This window comes from Ambystoma mexicanum, chromosome 12 (assembly GCF_040938575.1).
Source record: "Ambystoma mexicanum isolate Mex_15411 chromosome 12, UKY_AmexF1_1, whole genome shotgun sequence".
In the NCBI taxonomy this organism is placed as follows: domain Eukaryota; kingdom Metazoa; phylum Chordata; class Amphibia; order Caudata; family Ambystomatidae; genus Ambystoma; species Ambystoma mexicanum.
The window spans coordinates 56136286-56157365 of NC_090936.1; the positions used below are offsets into that span (position 1 = coordinate 56136286).

A 21080-nucleotide genomic window follows, 5' to 3' on the forward strand; every position below is an offset into this window, starting at 1 on the left:
ACTAAATGAGCTGGTAAGTTGGAAATCACTGCTAAAGTCAAGTTTATTTCCCTTCCCAAAATCGTAACGGGTACTTGTGCCTATGGATGATCTGAGAAGTCTTCAGATGGTCTTCTCAGAGAGGGTCTCAGCCCTCATTTAAAGCCAAATCAGCCCCAGTGATTGGTACAGGCTAAGCGATAAGGTATACCGAGCTTCAACTCGGTATACACTGGGTGCTGAGCTTTGGTGCGGGTATTGGATCGGTGCCAGTCCGCGTGTGCTGTTGACCTGGGATTGTGTCCCATTAAACAGCTACTAAGATCCACTCCGAAAAGACAAAAAACATATTTATGAATATTGTGTATTAATTGATGTTGTTATGAAATGTCGTCTTTGTGATTTGTAGAAATGTGATTGGAGAAGAATTGTGGCTGAATGATTGATTTAGGATTATTGTTTGGGAATGATTGGTGTCATCTGCATTTTATAGTTGTGATTTTACCTGCAAGTTCACTGTAGTTTCCTTTTTTGATTCATTCATGATTTATTTTCATCAATAATTTTGTATCATCTTAAATAAATGAATTGAAAATTGTTTCTGAAACAGGGCCCTGCCCCGGCTCACTATAGTCCCCTGCTAACCTCAGCTCACCAGGCTGCCAGAAGGCAAGGCTTTTTTTTCTAAAGTCTGAAGCTCTCGCGTGTAAGCAAGAGCTTCAGGCTTTAGAAAAATAAGCCTTGCATTTCATTGTGTCTACTACACCTCTGCCAGGCACCCCTTCCATTAGAGATGCAGGGGTGATGATCCCTGCAACTCTAATGAAAGGGGTACCTGGCAGGGGTTCAGCGACACAATGAAAAGGCAAGGCTTTTTTTGTAAAGCCTGAAATGCTTGTATGTAAGCGAGAGCTTCAGGCTTTAGAAAAAAGCTGTTGCATTCATTGTGTCTCCTACCCCTCTGCCAGGCACCCCTTCCATTAGAGATGCATGGGTGATGATCCCTGCGTCTCTAATGAAAGGAGTACCTGGCAGGGGTTCAGCGACACAATGAAAAGGCAAGGCTTTATTTTTAAAGCCTGAAATGCTTGCTTGTACACGAGAGCTTCAGGCTTTACAGAAAAAAAACTTCACCTTGTTATTGCTTTGCCAACCTCCTGCCCGACACTCCTTTCATTAGAGAGGCAGGAGATCATCACCCTCAGTGACAGGGTGAAGGTCCCTGCATCTACAGTGAAAGGGGCGACTGGCACAGGGTCAGCGCAGCAATTAAAAGACAGGCAACCCTTACCTGACCTGAATGGTGCCCGTTAGGCCACAGCCTGCGCCCTTTTGCGACATCGAGCTGGGGCTCTAACAAGGGCGTGGCCTAGCAGGCAGCATTCAGGTGAGGTAAGTGTTCGGCTACGACCCCCTGCTAGAGCACGCCCCCTAGGAGCCGTGGCTCGAGTGTCAGGCCACGTAAGGCACTGGAGAACAAGGGATCAACAAAGACTGGGTGTATATGTGCCTAGACACGAGACTGGGTCACCAACAGGTGGCAATGCAGGGCCCGGCCAGTGGGCAGAACTGGCCTTTAGGGGTAACATGAGGGTCCGCGCAGCCATCACCGGAGGAGATCGCCCACAGAGGCTGGCATGGGAGTGCAAAAAATTACACAGCCTAGAGGACCAGTCTTTTCTGAAACTACCTGTGTTAAAAGGTGTTGCAAAGTTAGCTCAGTATGCATGCATGAATGAGTGTGTGTGTATGATGTATGGGGGGCTGGGTGTGCATGTAAATGAGAGAGTCACTCAGAGTCTATGGTGAATGGGATTTCTGAATGAGTCCGTGAATATGTAATTGTGTGCAGGCGCGCGTGCACTTGTGGGTAGAGCGTGGGAGGTGGGGTGGGGTGTTTGGCTAGGCGGAGTTCGCTAAACAGAACATTTTAGTGGACATCCATGATAAAGTGGGCATGATGTGTGTTAATAGTGGCTAGAGTGGCGTTTTGGTGCAGCCAGTCTAGTCCATTATTACTGTGGCTTGACATTTATTTTTACTGGGATGGACATGTTTTCTCATAGTATCATTACTGGCATCATATGCAAAGCAAACATGCGTGTGTTCATATGTGGGAATACTGGCATACATGGGCACAGCCAGCGTGAACGGGTTGTGGCCTGGCATATAATGGTGTAATGAACAGAAATATAGGGTTTGTATTTCATGTGGAAGCTGGATTAGTGGCACACCGTACTACCTCCCGACCCTTTGGTGGTCGCGTTTGCCTACAGGGCGATGCCTGATTGGATACCTGGGCTTTAGATATAAAAATTATCCAAGCCACTAAATGTGCCATGTTATCTTTAAATCCAATCACTTGGTTACTCTCACTGGCATGTTGCACTTTTTTGGGCGAGAGAAGGGGGGGCGGAGGCGCCAAGTTTGCCCCGCCCCGTTTCTGACGTGGCCCCTCCCTGAAATGTAAGTTTTGTTGCGCTCCTGTGCCTGGGCAATGAGGTCCGGCAGTGGCAGGAGGGAGGGCTGGTGTAACATGGCACCAGGGTGAGGAAGGCACAGGAGGTGTAAAGGGGGCGGGGGGCGATATTGTTAGCTCCAGACTTCCTATTCATTGTCACTGGCCAAGCGCTTTGGGAGACAGTGGATAGGCACCCGGACCCTAGGATCCCACCCGTCATGTACAGCGAGTAGAGCGCTCGCTTTGACATCTGTGCAGAGCCAGGTTCGAATCCCGGCAGGGCCAAACTCAGCATTTCATCCTTCCGAGGTCGATAAATAAGCACCACACACCGTGGGTAATAATCAGATGCGCTCCGATGCCTGAGGGTTCGTAGCGCTATAGAAATGCAACATTAATATTAAGGAGAAAGCGGTTGTGGTCCCTTTGGGCATGACCCATGTATGCATCAGGCTGAACACGCATGTGTGAGTCGCGTGCTTAACTTGCTGAGCTATCCTTTGCTGTACTTTTGAGAAGCTGTGGCGGCTCTCTGCGCGCGCACGGCTACTGAACGCTAAGCAGCGCCCGCCTGGTGGGGTCGGGTAACTTCCTCACACAGGTGCAGGTGCTGCTCTGGACAGCTCCCAAAGGCGCGTGACCGACAAACGATGGGGCGGGCTCGAAGACAGGTGTGTGCACCATGTCACAGTAGTGCGCGGGATGAGTGGTCGCGTGTGCGCCCAGATCGCACGCGACCCCAAGCGCGATAAGGTCGCGGGTTCGCGAACCCGGATGCGCACCTGACGCTCGCTTAATGAGGTCCCCCTCCAGGGAGGATGCCGCGCCCCTCGGCCACTGGTCCCCCCGCCCATCCCACAGGCACGCACGATCTCGACTGCAGCCACGCGCCCGCAGCCGGCCTTTGCGTGCACAGCCACCGGCGCGCGCTCCCGAGAGCCGGGCGGGGGCGTGTGCAGTGCGGGAACTGACAGGGGCGCGCGGAGCTCAGCCCTCCACCTTCCACCCCCCGCAAGTACAGACGCACACACACACAGCAGCTGCCACGGCGGACAGAAGCGCTGCGGGGGCACGGAGCAGCGGCAGGCGGGCAAGCATCTCTCTGCGCGCAGCGCAAGGGACCGGCGCATCTCCCCTGCAGACGGCGGCTGAAGCGGTGAGTGTCCGGGGCTGCCAGGCGCACGGGCTCTGCGCCACCTCCTGCGGGGAACCGTGCAGCGCCGCACCTCCTCCTCTGCGGCAACGGGCACCCCCACCAGGGCAGGTCCATCCCAGGTGTCCCCCCTTCCCCCCCACCCCACTCCTGTCTGTTGCTTTCCATGGAGCCCGTTGTCTCCCCAGGGTGTGCGTTCATTGACTCCGGCAGCACGGTGGATCTTGACGTGTCGCGTGCAGTAGCCCGCGCTGCCGTGCAGCCGTGAAGTGTGTGTGTGTGTGTGTGTGTGTGTACACACAGGCACCTGCGCTTCACGCTTGCCACATCGATCCGCCGTGCTCCAGTAATTCCATCCCCGGTCTGCAGTCTTCCTTGGTTGTGGGGGGGGGGACTGTTGGGTGGCAAGGGCACTCGTTCGAGGCAGCCTTCTTTTACAGATAATGTTGCTTGTTCCCAGTGGACCCCAAGTGATTGGACCACCTGGTGTAAAGTGGGGTCATTCGATAGAGAGCTTATTCTCGGAGAGAAATCGTGCATGTGGAAACCCGACGCACAGGGAAGAGCCCCTCGGAGGCCAGCCAGGTTATGTGTTCGCTAGTTGCTGTGTGTGTGTTAATCCCACAGGTGCAAGAGCCACTGGCCTCAATCAGACTGTCCCCACCCTTTAATGCACCAGCGTTTTCACGTGTGCACTAGTGGGCCACGCTAGTAGTGCTTGCACGAATGTCCAGCTAGCCGTGTCTTTGCTATTATTTCCCCTGCCATTTTTGGGCCTTTTATTAAACACTCTGAGCGCTTAGTTGGAGCCCATGGCAGGGCCAAGAGGCAATTCATTTAGCCAGGCACGCTAGCATAGTAGTGTGGATCCTGTAACATAACGAAGCCGGCTCCTTCATTTCACATAGCATAGCATAGCAATACATAACCACTCCCATGACATAGCACAGCAAAACATGACCTCTCCTATGACAGAACCGTTACATGACATAGCATAGCAAAACATACCCTCTCCCATGACAGAACCATAACATGACATAGCAAAACATGACCGCTCCCATTACAGGACCGTAACATAACATAGTTTAGCAAAACATAACCTCTCCCATGACAGAACCCTAACATGACATAGCATAGCAAAACATAACCGCTCCCATGACAGAACCATAGCATGACATACCATAATAAAACATGACCTCTCCCATGACACAACCATAACATGACAAAACATAACCTCTTCTATGACAGAACCAAAACATAACCTCTCCCATGACAGAGCCATAACATGACATAGCAATACATACCCTCTCCCATGACAGAACCATAACATGACATAGCAAAACATGACCGCTCCCATTACAGGACCGTAACATAACATAGTTTAGCAAAACATAACCTCTCCCATGACAGAACCGTAACATGACATAGCATAGCAAAACATAACCGCTCCCATGACAGAGCCATAACATGACATAGCATAGCAAAACATAACCTCTCCCACGACAGAACCATACATGACATAGCATAGCAAAACATAACCACTCCAATGACAGAACCATAAAATGACAAAACATAACCTCTCCCATGACAGAACCATAACATGACATAGCATAGCAAAACATGACCTCTCCCATGACAGAACCATAACATGACATAGCAAAACAAAACATAACCTCTCCCATGACTGAACCATACCATGACATATCATAGAAAAACATAACCGCTCCCATGATAGAAACATGACCTAGCATAACAAAACATAACTCGCCCATGACACAACCTTAACATGACAAAACATAACCTCTCCCATGACAGAACCATAACATGACATAGCATAACAAAACATAACCCTCTCCCTTGGCAGAACCATAACATGACATAGCATAGCAAAACATAACCTCTCCCATGACAGAACCATAACATGACATAGCATAGCAAAACATGACCTCTCCCATGACATAACCATAACATGACATAGCAAAACATAACCTCTCCCATGACAGAACCATAACATGACATAGCATAGCAAAACATAACCTCTCCCATGACAGAACCATAACATGACATAGCATAGCAAAACATAACCTCTCCCATGACAGAACCATAACATGACATAGCATAGCAAAACATGACCTCTCCCATGACATAACCATAACATGACATAGCATAGCAAAACATAACTTCTCCCATGACAGAACCATAACATGACATAGCATAGCAAAACATGACCTCTCCCATGACATAACCATAACATGACATAGCAAAACATAACCTCTCCCATGACAGAACCATAACATGACATAGCATAGCAAAACATAACCTCTCCCATGACAGAACCATAACATGACATAGCATAGCAAAACATAACCTCTCCCATGACAGAACCATAACATGACATAGCATAGCAAAACATGACCTCTCCCATGACATAACCATAACATGACATAGCATAGCAAAACATAACTTCTCCCATGACAGAACCATAACATGACATAGCATAGCAAAACATGACCTCTCCCATGACATAACCATAACATGACATAGCATAGCAAAACATAACCTCTCCCATGACAGAACCATAACATGACATAGCATAGCAAAACATGACCTCTCCCATGACATAACCATAACATGACATAGCATAGCAAAACATAACCTCTCCCATGACAGAACCATAACATGACATAGCATAGCAAAACATGACCTCTCCCATGACATAACCATAACATGACATAGCAAAACATAACCTCTCCCATGACAGAACCATACATGACATAGCATAGCAAAACATAACCTCTCCCATGACAGAACCATAACATGACATAGCATAGCAAAACATGACCTCTCCCATGACATAACCATAACATGACATAGCAAAACATAACCTCTCCCATGACAGAACCATAACATGACATAGCATAGCAAAACATAACTTCTCCCATGACAGAACCATAACATGACATAGCATAGCAAAACATGACCTCTCCCATGACATAACCATAACATGACATAGCATAGCAAAACATAACCTCTCCCATGACAGAACCATAACATGACATAGCAAAACATAACCTCTCCCATGACAGAACCATAACATGACATAGCATAGCAAAACGTGACGGCTCCCTAATATAGCATCTGCCATTCCTCTGCCTCTTGCCTCATCCCCTCTCTCTGGTCGGTCTCTCTTCACAGCCCCTTTCTTGCCCCACTCTGCATTGCCTGCTCCCGCTTTCCTGCACGTCCCCCCGCGCCCCCCCTTTGCTTCTCAGCATCTTGCCTCTCCCGTCTCCCCCTTCTTCGGCGGAGCTAGAATGTTGGTGCCATGTTAGTCCAGCTGTCAGATCACACAGGGTGCAGGTTGGGATGCCTTCCATGGGACTAGCGGGATATGTGCTGTAGGGGCGGAACACCACTGCAGCTGTGGACATCAAATATCATTCTGCATCAAGTAGTCCAGAGTAGCATTATTGTCAAAGAAGCCCCCACTAGCCACAATAAAAGAACCCTTTCAGTTCAAACTCCACTGGGTGAGGGAATGGTAGGCATGGGATGGAGGCATGGGATGGAGGCATGGGATGGCCACCTTGTCTAAAGGACCAGAAACTCAGCTGCAGTCAGGGAACACACAGCGGTTTCCACTGAAAACAATCCACATTACTGGCTAATGGTTGCATTTTAAGAAAACAAACTATATGCACATGTAACTGTTAAACAGAATATGCCATCAAAGTTAAGCACGGGCAATTTTAAAGTAGGCCCAGTAATTTCTTAAAATCACTAATTTCCTTTTAGAAACGTATTGAAGTGAAATATAAGAATACGGCTGGAAAGCAGGAGCTGTACTTTTCAGCCTCTATATGTAGTGGTGTCAGGACCATATAGTGATGTGTTTGTACAAGGTGAGACTCCTTTTCTATCATTTCGGCCTGGGTGGCCCCGCATCATCATCTTGATTGGTTGAGGTCTCCTCGTCACCCGCACCGGCTCCACCAATCGTAGGCACGCACGCCCCTGGTTGATCTTCTCATTTACTGTTCAGCCTGAAAACTAAACGCGGGGCTGTTTCTGGGATCAGGGGAGGTGGGCACCTGCCAGGGCTGGGGGTACTGAGGCCACATGATGTGCTCACAGCCACTGCTTGGAAAATAACTTTCTGTTCATTTGATGTGCATCTCGAGTGCAGTGGGGCACGCTGGGAGGCGCGCAGTCTCTGAAGTATGTTTTCAAGATATTGTAACAGCAGAGCATTGCAAATGGAGATGAGTTAGTGGTAGATAACGACAGAGAGTGGCTCATCGGGCGTGGCAATTGTTAATGATATGCCCTTTGAGAAGTGCAAATGTTGTTAGTTGGCAAGTGTATTGAAGCTCAATGGTGCGTAAAACAATGACCACAATGCATTAGACTTGATCACGTGTTGTCTTTCACAGTGTGTTTTTAAGTGTATACAGTGCACATGTCAAACCCAGACACGATTTGCCGCACATCTTTCGTTCTCTAGTTGGTGCAGCTATGTGTTCAACTCCCAACTTCACCCACTTAACCACCATGTGTGACCTTGGGCACCTCGTGTAATCTCGACATGCCTTATCTGTCACATGCCAGGTCCCTAACTGAGATTCATTTCACCCTGTCTGCTGTCCTCCTGCTGCGCTAGACGATGGTGTCGCATTGATAACACACAGAGTGGTGCCTTGAGGGTGGGGGGGGGGGGGGGATGTTGGCTTTGTTGCATCGTATTCGCTATGCACAGAGAGCTTTCTTTCCAAGTGTGTGGGGGCTGTTCTGAGTGGCTTGGTCACGTGTCCTGACGCTGAATGCTTAGGGGGGCTTCGGTGAATGTAAACTTACAGCAGCACACCTGTGGTCGTAATGGCTGAACAGATGCCGCCGCCTCTGGTTACATCTCAGATGATTGAAAAGATGCGCTCTGCAGGAGCAGCCTCCAGGAGGGTGCTCTCGAGGCACTGAACACGTGCACGAGGCAAAGACAGGGACTTCATGTGTTGTGCAATGTTGCCTGCTTTGCTCTGCCTGCCTATTACGTTTCAGTCCTTTCATTCCAAGTTTTTGGTGGCAGCGCTTTGAGCTTGTGGTGTTGGGGTGGGTAGGGAGGCACATCCTAGTGTTTCACCCTGGACGCTATATTGTGTCGAAACGTCGCCAGCTGCACTTTGTGCACGAGCGCATCGGTGGCGCACTTGTGACATTGTGAATCCAGAGCTTAAGTGCAGAGACACTGAGCGAGCAAAACAACTACTGATAAAATATTCATTCAGCAAGAGTGTAGGAGCCCCTCTATTGAGAATGTACGGGAGGATAGCTCAGGGGCTACGTGCTCGCCTTGGAAGCAAGACGGCACGGGGCAACACAGGTTCAATTCCGGGGTCCGCGCTTACAAACCTCTGGGTATTAAGCGTGTTATAAATAACCTATCAGATCACATCATGGTTCAAATACCCTGTTCTATGGAATTTCTTCCACTCCGGAGGGCCTGCAGCCACGTTTTAGCTCACGGTACCCTTCACAGCGAAGCAATACCATTGGCGTAGCAGTCTGGTCCCACCCAACAAGGGCAGTCCAGCACCGCAATGCTAGGTACTGAAGAGCACCATCAGCAACCCCAGGCACGTGTTTCAGCCATGTTGTGCCTCCTCAGGGAGGTGAAGCTGAGCCTCTCTAAGACACAACGAGCAAGGGGTCCACGTCTGGATTACCCTGGGTTACTTCAGTTAAAACCCCAAGTTTTACATATCAAACATGAGTGTGGGAGCCCATTTAATGAGAACGAACATGGTTCAAATAACCTGTTCTATGACGTTTATTCCACTCTTTCTTCTTTCAGTTTGTAAAACCTGGGGTTTCACCCTAAATTACCCATAGTACAAATTCCATACAATTCCATACAGGGTATTTGACCCATTTTCGTTCTCATTAGAGGAGCTCCCACACTACTCTTCAATAAAACATCCATACAACCTACACATTGTGAAGGACCCATCACTAGGTGCTCCTAAAGTTGCTTTTTGCAGCTGAGGGAGCACTTCCTGGGCTTTATTGAACTGTCAAAGGGAAACCTAGTTATTGGGGATGCTGCCAGGGGTACTCCCACTCTTAATGTGTGATGGGGTGCTCCTGTGCATCCCTGGACATTCAGAGCTGCCGGCCCACCCTCCAGGGGATGATCGGGATCCTGCGCGCATGTGCAGGAATAAGCACGTGCCGCCCACTTCCTGGTTCCTCTTCCTGCTGCGCTGGAGCATGAATGCCGCGGGACCTGGCGGAGTGGTTTCTGGGCTAGGGCACAGCAGGCGATACAACTAAGTGTGGGCTTGCATGCGTAAATGACAGTGTATGTTGTGGGTGCGTGTGAGATGATGAGAGTGAATTTGTATGGGTGAATGTGTACGTGAGGGAGCAATGTATCACCCCCACTCCGCATCCCCAAATCAGCGGTCTGTTATTTTGCAGATTGTGGGAGGGGTGTATTTTATTTTAATGGGCATGAATTTTAAAGCAAACATGTTGTTTGCTTTAACGCTGATGCACAGTAAACATGGTCAGACTGACTGCAGCATCGCAGTGCAGTCTAGCCACGTTTTATTAGTGACTAGACTGGCATTTTGGAGTGCCTACCTACCACCCACAATAAGATATGGCTGAACTGGCTAGCAGCCAATACAGCCATTTCTTATTGTTGCATGACATTATTTTCTGGGCATGTATGATAAAGCAAACATAAGTGTTATTACAAGGCAAGCCTGACCAAATATGAGGTCAGATTTTAGCCGGGCATAGGAGACTGATCTCCAACGTCTCCTCCGTCTGAACTTTTACCCTGTGTTTTTCACACTCATTGGCATGAAACATCTTTACTCACGAACAAACTGTTAGTCAAAATGTGTAAATGAATCTTTTACTTGCCATGCCTTTTACTTTGACCATTTATTTCTACATTGATGTCATAGTGAATGTTGAACTATGCTTCTGTGTTCTACAACGCACATTATAGATTGTTATACGTAAAAAACGTACTAAAATGCTTTGCACAAAGAAAATAAGCATCAGCTAATCAATAAAAAGCTGCAATTGTGTACACAAGAATTGGAATTCTGTACATTAATACTACATTAGAGATATCTGTTTGATAGCAGCAACGATGCTGTTTCCCTTAACAGCTGCCCAAACTGCATGGGCACCCATTAGGGTCTAAAACCAGAGTGCACGGAATTTACCCCATGCACCCCCAAGATCCATAGAGGGTAGGACAACCCCCCTTGTTATGGCATTTTCGTGCAGCCAGTCTAGCCATTACTGTTGCATGATGTTTTTTTCTGGACATTTATGATAAAGCAAGCATAATACGCGTGATTACAAAGCTAGACTGGCATTTTCATGCAGCCAGTCTAGCCATTACTGTTGCATGATGTTTTTTCAGGGCATTTATGATAAAGCAAGCATAATACGCGTGATTACAAAGCTAGACTGGCATTTTCATGCAGCCAGTCTAGCCATTACTGTTGCATGATGTTTTTTCTGGGCATTTATGATAAAGCAAGCATAATACGTGTTATTACAAAGCTAGAGTGGCATTTTTATGATGCCAGTCTAGCCATTTCTTACAGTAGCATGCCCTTTTCTCTGGGTTTTTATTGTGAGCAAAAATGATGTGTTTGGTGCCAGACATGTTTTCTTATTGAACCAGAGCATTGCCATGCAAAGCCAGCAGTAGTATGCTCTTATGTGCAGGTATTGGCAGAGAGCCAGCTTGCACATGTTTTCTTTTAGTATCATTCACTACTGGTATTATGTACAAAGTGAACAGGAGGCTATTCTGATATGGCGACACTGGCATATATTGGTGCAGCCAGCATGGAAATGTATGGGCACAGCCAGTGACCATGTTTTTTTAATGCTGGCATGCATTGTGGTGAAAGGCATCATGGCAGTGCTCTTGTGCAATGTTGGGGACTCCCTTCCATCAGTTGGATTTTTTTTATGCTTCACCCGCTTAACAATGATTCCAACCTGTCTGTCTTTTTACCCACATTTTCACCAAAAGTGGGCTGTGTAATGCACCATATTAACCCATTATTCAAATATTTTCTCGGGGACGGGAGGGAGAGAACCCCTGAACTCCCCTTGGTTGGTGTGTGGCTCCCTTGCTGTGCTCGGTCACTTGAGCTTATTTTTGGCAAATGAGCCACTGCGCGACTACCCAGCACAACACCGTTTACTATGGCGCCCTCTGGTGTTTGCCTTAGGCAGACAGTTTACAATCAGAAATGTCTGCGGTTTATTTCAAAGCACGATACAAATGTCCAATAACTAAATAAAAAAATAAAGATCGAATTTAGTGGGCCTACCCTTCAAGGAACACAATGTGCAGGCATAGTGACTACTTTCCTAATAAGGGATCAGAGTAATGGGTACATACCCAGGCCTTGGGTGTGAAACCCTAACCAATTGAACTTGCAACAATCTGTCTAGTGCTTAGAAGCCGTGTGGAAAAACACTCGAGGCACACCCATTTATGCACAGTGGTCTTCGATGAACAAGCAGTTCAAGGGACCTATGCATCAACATGAATTGATTGGGGATCATGTGAGTGTGAGAGACGATATTGTGCTCACACAGGAAGGGAGATTTCCCGCTAGGCCTCTGCACCTTGGGCCTCTTTTGTGTGGTGTTTACAAATGTCCCCCTAGGAAAAGGCTTGGTCTTGCTGAAAGTGTGTAATATGGGGCCACTTTGATAAATATTTCCAGGGCCTCTTTTGGTTCCCAGTCCACCCCTGGCCTTGCCCGCTCAGGCCTTACCCTGTCTATGCCTCTGTGTTGAGCCGTGCCTGCGGGGCAGCGACCACATTGGGGTTGGCTGCGGGGCTGAGGTGGTGCTTTAGGATGTCTCTGCTGGAGGTGGTGGGGGGGTGCGGCTGCTACTAGATAGAGTTCCAGTGGAGAGCGGCCAGGAATGGTGGGGCGGGGCATACGCCGGGAGGCGGTGCACGGGGTATTGAGGATGGTTGATAATGTCAGCTTTCCAGGACATTCGACATTCTGTCTCTCAAGCCTCTGATCAGATAAGTGCATTGGAAGCAAAATCGATGCCTTTTTGCAGTGTGGAATTTAATTTTGGTTCATCTTAGTCACACTGATTGGGTGGAATTCTAGCCAATCAGGCGGTCTAAATGACCCTCTGCTTATATTCCAGCCAATCATCGGATGACCTGGATCATTTCAGACCCTCCGAGGGACTGGATTGACCAGAAATGTGGTGCACAATTGTTAGGATACCCCCAATTTCAGAGTCCGTGAACATTTTTCTCGGCCCTTTACATTACTGTTTGATGCTTCAAGATGGAATGCCTCCGCTTTTAGGCACTATCATATTGGCTTCTTTATAAAGACCCCATTTATTGTCACTCAGTTTATTGACCTTTAAAAGCATAAAGTGCTAAACAGCCCTTGCTGGGGATTCACACATGCGTCCTGCACACTGAGCACACATGTCTGTGACACGCGCTTAACTCACTGAGCTACCTTATTGGCAGTGATGTATGTGTGATCCCACACATTGAGCTCCGCCGGCATGGAAGATGGCAGCGGCTGGATGTGTGTGCCAGAGTGTCAGGAAGTTGTGTACAATCCTGGGATTAGAGAAGGCACCTGTGGGGCGCAGGAGGGCGAGGTGGTGATGGGCCTGAGAGATAGAACAGGGTGCAGGTGCTGCAACAGGTGGCCTTTCGCTCAGCAGTAGAAGTGATTCTCGAGGCCAGGAGGCTAAGGACTAGTTCATGGATCGCAGTGTTGACCAAGAGAGCCCGTGCGGGAGGGGCTGGCAAGGTTTCACAGACGGTGACGTCACGTTTTGTTGACCAGGTGCCCCTTGGACTACAGGTTGGTATTCTTAGGAGTCTCTTCCTCATGTTTCGTCCCCCTCCTTTAGTCATTTTAGAATCCTTACTTCACATCTCACATCTCGCAGCGCGGTCCTCTGAAGGGCGTTCATCCCCACATCGCTTTGAGGCCCGACCAATGGCAGTAGGCGCTATAGAAATGCCTTATGACCTAACATAACATAGTACCAGGGAACGCATTATTGGCAAACACTGCGCCAAATGGAACACTTCAAAGCAGATTGGTCAGGAACATTAGGTTATGTTGTGTCACTGGGATCCATACCACACACTGCTGCCACACGGTTTCCAGTCACTGCATCGAATACAAAGCATTGAATGCCAAAAGCATCGAAAAAAAGCATTAAAAAAAAGCATCGAATGCATTTTTTTCAAAGGTAAAGGTTTTCTTTTAAGTATAATGGGTTTTAAGGGGTAAAAAAAAACAGCGGTTGGGGGGACCCCCCCCATTAAAAAAAAATAAAAAAAATGCATGCAATGCTTTTTTTGTTGTTGCTTTTTTATAGATGCTTTGGCATTCGATGCAATCACGAGGAACCCTGCCACATGCATGCTCTCCCCGTGATGGGTCAAACTCGGAGCAGCGCATGACGTTTTCAGCTCAGCCCTAAAACCATCCGGCACGGGTTGGTCTGTTCAGCCCTTCAGGCCATTGCCCGATACATCAATCCAAGCCTGTCAGTACGCCATGTTCCAACCACCCGATGCCGACACCGCCCTCCTCAGTCCCACTCAGAGCTGCCATACTTGTAGTCCTTTTATACCCCCATCTTTGCCCCACTTTAAGCCAGCCTTGTACCTTTTGACTCTTTCATTAATAATTTTTGCAAATTCAAAATAGTTTGCAATCATTTTTTTAGGGTCCATTTTCTACTCCCTGCTTTATGATCTGTTAATGTGTTTGAGAGCGTGACGAGGCACGGGAGGGGAACAAGGGAGGACAAAACAACGATTTTACTAGGCCCAGTGACATTGAGAACACGCAAGTGCAGGGGAGAGGGGAGGGGGGGAAAGTGCCAAGGAGAGGGGAGAAGTGGAAAGTGCTGAGCAAGGGACAACTGGTAGTGCAGCCAGCAGGGTGGCAAGTGCAAGGTTTGAAGCGCAGGCAAGTGGTGTCTGATAAGCGCAGGTAAAGGGACTGCAGGGTTGCAGATACAGACCCAAGTGCGGGCTGCTTAGTCTGCTCTAACATTATGCCCACAGCACGTGTCTGATCCCTCTTTCCACCTCAACCAACCCGCTCCCACTCTGCCGCACAGAGCCACGAGAGCTCCTGGAGACGATACAAATGGCTGCAGAGCGCAGAATAAGTCACATGACATCATAGCGTAGTCACCGACCGCGATGTAACTTTAGCGCTCAGGACGAGTAAGCTCGTCCTATTTGCATAGACATGCATAACAGCCCAGCAGTTAAGGGGTTAAGGTCGGATACTCCCATTGAAGGTCGGCTGCAAACACATGCATTGCTACAGATAACGCATGGCAACCAAACACGCTGTGCATGTCTACATGACTTAATACACACGTTTAGCGCTTTGAATTTTTCAGGCGCATTTAATTGAGTGCCACATTTAAATGTTCCGCCGGAACTCACTGCTGTGGGTTTAAGCTGCCTTTGTCCAAAAGGGAAACTGTGGCTCGGTGACAGGCCAGTGTTGGGTCCTCCCCTCCCCCATCCTGCGCCGCATCCTCTGTTGCCTAGAGACGGAGGCGGCCTTCACTGTGGCGCGATTCACCATGGCGTTGTGTCGAATCGAGTGCAGCAACTACACAATGCCAGCATCCCTCAAATGCCATTGTTATGCCACGTAAATACAGCAAGATTGCCCATCCTTCTGGATGGGCAATCTTGCTGTATTCTGCGGCCATGCCACACGGACGGATTTCACAGTATTTCAGACGCATGCCCAGAAAATGTCACCACATGCCCCATACAGTCCAATGACTGCACGCCTCCATCCAGCAAGCCCCAAATCCTCTCTGCGCCCCACCCCCACCCCAAACAAGACACCCATAATCATATTCCATAATCCTGCTTAGCAGCGTTATCTGCCCGCACAGACCCTTAACAAAAGCCCGCTCTCCTCCCACTCCATGAAAAATCCCACCCCCCTTCCAAGTAACTCGTTTCTGTGATGCTGGTTTCATAAAATAATTACACAATTTCATAGGAATGTACATAAGGAGAGTATTCTACAAATAATTATAAAAATATAAGGATCCAAAACTATGCATTCTACAGCGACACCTCCAGACTTTTAATATAATCACTAACTCTGTTAATTATTATTCTACAAACAATTATAAGTATTCACATATCTGCAAAAGAGATATCAATATTACCCTTCTATATAAACACAAAAAAAAGAACAAAAGGAAAAAGTATAACTATTTAGTCCACATTCGACAGCGACACGTCCAGATTCTGAAGGTAATCGCTAACTCTGGAAATCATTTCAATTTAGATTGACTGATATTCAAAGCTACTTTTTTTTAGATTGATTGATATTCAAAGCTACTTTTTTTTAGATTGATTGGTATTCAAAGCTACTTTTTTTAGATTGATTGATATTCAAAGCTACTTTTTTTTAGATTGATTGATATTCAAAGCTACTTTTTTTTAGATTGATTGGTATTCAATTGATAGCTATTTTTTAGATTGATTGTTTAGATTGATATTGAAAGCTAATTTTTAGATTGACATTCAAAAGCTATTTTTGGGGGATACCCTTGAAAACATGAAGCTAGTTTGACTCTTGAGCAATGCGCTTGGACACCCCCAAACATAGTCCTTCCATAAAACCACCAACTCTTGCCTCAAACCAACCATTCAACCAGTGCCCAGCCAGGCCTCATTGCCAGCCAATCGCGGCTCGCAGGCATCCAGCACCAAACTCCCGGAGGCTTTGTTTGCTCATGGTCCTCACAGAAATGATCCCAAATTATTCTCCAACCTTCTCGCACTAGGAAGACCAGCCTAAGTCTCAGGGACTTATCCTTGTTGTTATGACTTGAAGCCGAAGGACCGAATAGCGGCACGCACTGAGTAAACGTGGCCCGGGCTCAACCCACTGCTCATTGCCCTTTCACTGGCCGTTCACTCCCTTCTGCCATGGGTTATATTAATGAGGATTAGCACATGGAAGCCCTTATTGACCTCCTCTGAGCCAAGCACCAAACATGTAATTCAGTCAATAACTACAGTTAATGACTGATCCGCAATCAGCGGGATTTTGGAATCGGATGAAAAAGCAGAAAGCGTTCCTCTGCATTCAAGAAGGCGAATCAATTTTCCAGCAAGATTTCTTTCAACCGGACATTTTCTCTCTGCGGGCAGCTTTTTTTCTTTTTTTCTCTGCACGCTTAAAGGCAGCATCCAATGAAATGCACCAAAGCCACCCTTCCCCGCAACACTATCCTGCTGTAACGATCCTCCCTCGATCTCTAAGTCTACTTGATGGGTTCTATGTCATTTCACGGAGTTTTTTTCGTCGAATTCGATTTCGTCAAATTCTTTTTTGTTTTATGCCTTTTGGCTGCAAATATATGCAGGATGGGGGAGACCCCATGCAGCCCCTTCTCACTTCCCCTCAACATAACTTTACCTATCTCCCACATATATTTGCGGCCAAATTCCGCAAAGGAAATGCGTTTAATTTGTCGAATTCCCTATCCCGACTTGATGTATCGGTGCTGTGCCGGGGAGACGCATCTGTGCTGCGCCGGGGAGACGCATGATATGATATGATAAGTTATTTATAACGTGCTTAATACCCAGCGGTTTCTAAGCGCAGACCCGGGGATCGAACCTGTGCTGCTCCGTGTCGTCTTGCTTCCAAGCTGAGCACGTTGCCCCTGAGCTATCATCCCAGGGTGTGCTGCGCCGGGGAGATGCTTCTGTGCTGCGCCGGGGAGACGCTTCTGTGCTGCGCCAGGGAGACGCTTCTGTGCTGCGCCGGGGAGACGCCTCTGTGCTGCGCCGGGAGACGCTTCTGTGCTGCGCCGGGGAGACGCTTCTGTGCTGCGCCAGGGAGACGCTTCTGTGCAGTGCAGTGGAGATGCATCTGTGCTGCGCCGGGAGACGCTTCTGTGCTGCGCCGGGGAGACGCTTCTGTGCTGCGCCGGGAGACGCTTCTGTGCTGCGCCAGGGAGACACTTCTGTGCTGCGCCGGGGAGATGCTTCTGTGCTGCGCCGGGGAGACACATCTGTGCTGCACCGGGGAGACGCTTCTGTGCTGCGCCGGAAGACGCTTCTGTGCTGCGCCGGGGAGACGCTTCTCTGCTGCGCCAGGGAGACGCTTCTCTGCTGCGCCAGGGAGACGCTTCTGTGCTGCGCCGGGGAGACGCTTCTCTGCTGCGCCAGGGAGACGCTTCTGTGCTGCGCCGGGGAGACGCTTCTGTGCTGCGCCAGGGAGACGCTTCTGTGCTGCGCCGGGGAGATGCATCTGTGCTGCGCCGGGAGACGCTTCTGTGCTGCGCCGGGGAGACGCTTCTCTGCTGCGCCAGGGAGACGCTTCTCTGCTGCGCCAGGGAGACGCTTCTGTGCTGCGCCGGGGAGATGCTTCTGTGCTGCGCCGGGGAGACGCTTCTCTGCTGCGCCAGGGAGACGCTTCTGTGCTGCGCCGGGGAGACGCCTCTCTGCTGCGCCAGGGAGACGCTTCTGTGCTGCGCCGAGGAGACGCACGGCCGGTTATCAATCGTAGCTTCGATTAGGAGAAACTACAAACACAAATGTGACAAAAGAACTGTAAGCGCGACGCAAGTCCTGGATCTATGATCGATATTTGGACTTCTCTTTGCACCTGGCCTCCTTGGAAAGGAGCTGCTGGATGCTTATCAAGGTAAGGGGCTGTGCCACCACATATGGGATGATTACAACAAACTGCATGTGCGCCCCAGAGGCGTCCTTTCGTATTACTTCTTTACAGAGCTAATGTTCCTCTTTTATCAGCTCAATTCCTCGACACTGCAAAAAGGTTGCTTCACCGAAGATCTGACCACACGCTCTTCCATTCCTCTCTTAGTAAGGACTGGGAGAAGAAAGGGGGACATGGGGCCTGTGGCGTACCAGGAAGAGGCGTTGGACCAGAAGACATGGTTCAACGATAAGCCTCTATTCAAATTAAGAGAAAATGCCCCACTAGCCACATTGCTACCAAAGGGGATCTCTCCAGGATGTCAAATAAGTTCAAATCGGTCCTCCGCCCTAACCCGTCCAACTAGCGGGCCTCACCACTAGATGCAAAGGAAGCAGAAACAGCAAGAGAAGCTGTTATTCACTCTGAGGGTCGTCAACGCCTCCTAGCCGACCCCCTCCACTGCAGACCATCTTCTGAAACACATCTTCCTCCCAGGATCCAGTTCCTACCTGGGTCACCCCAGTGACTTTCCAAAGAAGGAACCAGACAGTTCACAATCCCAGTCTACCTCTGTTCCTCTGGTTACAAAGTCACTCAGATTACGATAGGTTTTCAAGTGTTCAAAAAGGATTGCTTAGTCCAACAAAGGGTTCAATACTTGGTTGCTCCAATGGGCTCCTCGATGCATCCCCCTCCAGCACTGCTGTATCTGAAGGCTCCACCCGCTCACTTGAGCCTTCGCCTGCTAGGGTAGCGTGGGTGGTACACTTTTTACCGCAGAGCTTGCAGCTGGGGGTTGGATGTTGTTGTAGGGTAAGGTCTGCTCTTGTGGAGTATGAGCGAGTGGCGGGAGGTCCCTATGTTGAGTGAGAGATCGGATGGTACTTTTGGATCAAGACTCTCATGAGCTGGAGAGTGACTCTGTGACCGTATAGTATTGGGCATGGGAAATGCCGAAAGAATATCTTGTGAAAAGACATGGGCGATGATGGGGGGCATTGTGGGGCCGCCTAGGGTGCATGATGTTTGAAAGGAGGTGTGTTTCTGGCCTTGACTCTATGTTCTGTATAAACGGCATCTAGCCGGCATTCTGATAGGGTTCTTCTCATTAGGGTATAGGCTCGGTCGGCAGGAGAGCTACGGTGCATACTCCTCCGCAGCGATTCGGATGATTCACTCCACGATGCAATGGTAGGCTCAGTAATCCGGGCATATCCCGGGGTCCGGTGCCTAATACAGTGTCATGCAGTGAATCTGCGTTGATCGCCACTGTGCATGCATGCACGCGCAACAGGGAGATGCAATGGCGGACACCAAGGAAAAACATGGCCGCCATCAAAGCGAATTAGAGCAAATTCATACGGTTCTGCGTGCAACATCTGTGTGGGTTCAGCCCCACCACGGGCCAAGGAGACACATGTGGGTTTCCTGCAAGGAGTGGCGACCCGCACACTGTGGATCGTATGCCAGAGTTCATGCTCCATGCGGAGAATCCACTGCATAATTGTGGGGGACATGTCTCTGCAGGCGTTTCCCTATGCTCTGCTCCCTCATTCGACTGAAGCTTCAGGGCACCAGTGGCCAGGTGATCTAATAGGATTGTGCGATCAACTGGGCCAAATGCACCAGAGAGGTTGTGATGTATCTGGACTCTGGCCAGTTCTTCATTGGCCACCATACCATGAGGTGTGGGATGGATGTTGCTTATTTTCTGCAGGACTGGATGTAAAAAGCATTAACCAGTGAGAAAAGGTTGATGTCTGGTCTGGCTGCTGGGCAGCGTATAGTGTATGAGGTGAGAAAAATTCTGGGTGGGCCACTGGACTCTTCCCCAGGAGTTACATGGCACCCAATGCAGCCTTGGGTGCCAAGTAACTCTTATGAAAGCACCTTTTTAACCGCTTAAACCTGGTTTATTTTTTTATCCTAGAATGAATTTGCTATTTAAACTCCTATATTTCTCTATGGTTCTGCTCAGGGCTATGTGGGGGAAGTCCGCGTGGCTGAAAGGAATTCCGATGCCCGGGGGCGTCCACAAGTGACTTGATGCCTTGCCTGCAGGGGTGTGCAGTGGACCTCTGAGATGTTTGACCCTCCACTCTGTATTACTGAGCCCTTTCCAAGTGTTGTCTTTAATACTTTGAGGGACGTAACCTGTGCTATTACGGGGCGTCCACCCCACACAACCTGCTGTGGTTATCAATAAAAGTGTTAAGCCTTGCGTTGCCCCCCGCGTCTGCAGAGACTTGCTCAGCAGCCTATCTTTAGGGAGAGTTCCCTGACTCCATTCACATCTCGGCTCACTTTGTTCATGGAGGAAGGTCGATTTGCTTGAAGGGGTGGGTTTGCCATAGATTTGCGTTGCGTTTGTGTTTTGGTCTTGTCCCACTTATTTTCCAGACCGCGACATGCTGGTTTTGGAGGGGACGGGTCAGCAGTTTTTCTGGGCGGCACAGAGCGGGGCCTTGGATTTGCCCTGGGGTATTCACTGTGTTGTGTTAAGATGGAAATACTGGCAGACGTGTAGATTTCAGGAACAAAGATCTGAGTGTGTGTGTGTGTGTCGGCTGGGTGTGAACACTGTGGATTTTAGATCTCAGGAATTGGGGGTTTGCTGAAGTCAAGGCGTTGCTGATTGAGTTCTTCAGCAATGGGTTATCTGGTAATGTTAATCTTGGCAGTATGCTTCGGCCGGCCCATCACC

General features: G+C 48.8%; 1 protein-coding gene across 23 annotated transcripts in view; it reads left to right on the forward strand.

Annotated features, from left to right (window-relative positions):
• The first annotated feature begins 3339 nt into the window (after positions 1–3339).
• The window catches only part of NRCAM (neuronal cell adhesion molecule), a 731897-nt gene continuing 714156 nt past the window's right edge, over positions 3340–21080 (forward strand). For 8 of the 23 annotated variants that reach the window (XM_069627958.1, XM_069627966.1, XM_069627962.1 and 5 more), the window contains exon 1: positions 3343–3596. The gene's annotated coding sequence lies outside the window, so the exon portion shown is untranslated. Of the gene's footprint in view, positions 3597–21080 lie in introns of all 23 variants that reach the window. The other 15 variants (XM_069627967.1, XM_069627965.1, XM_069627978.1 and 12 more) reach the window with 5 other exon arrangements.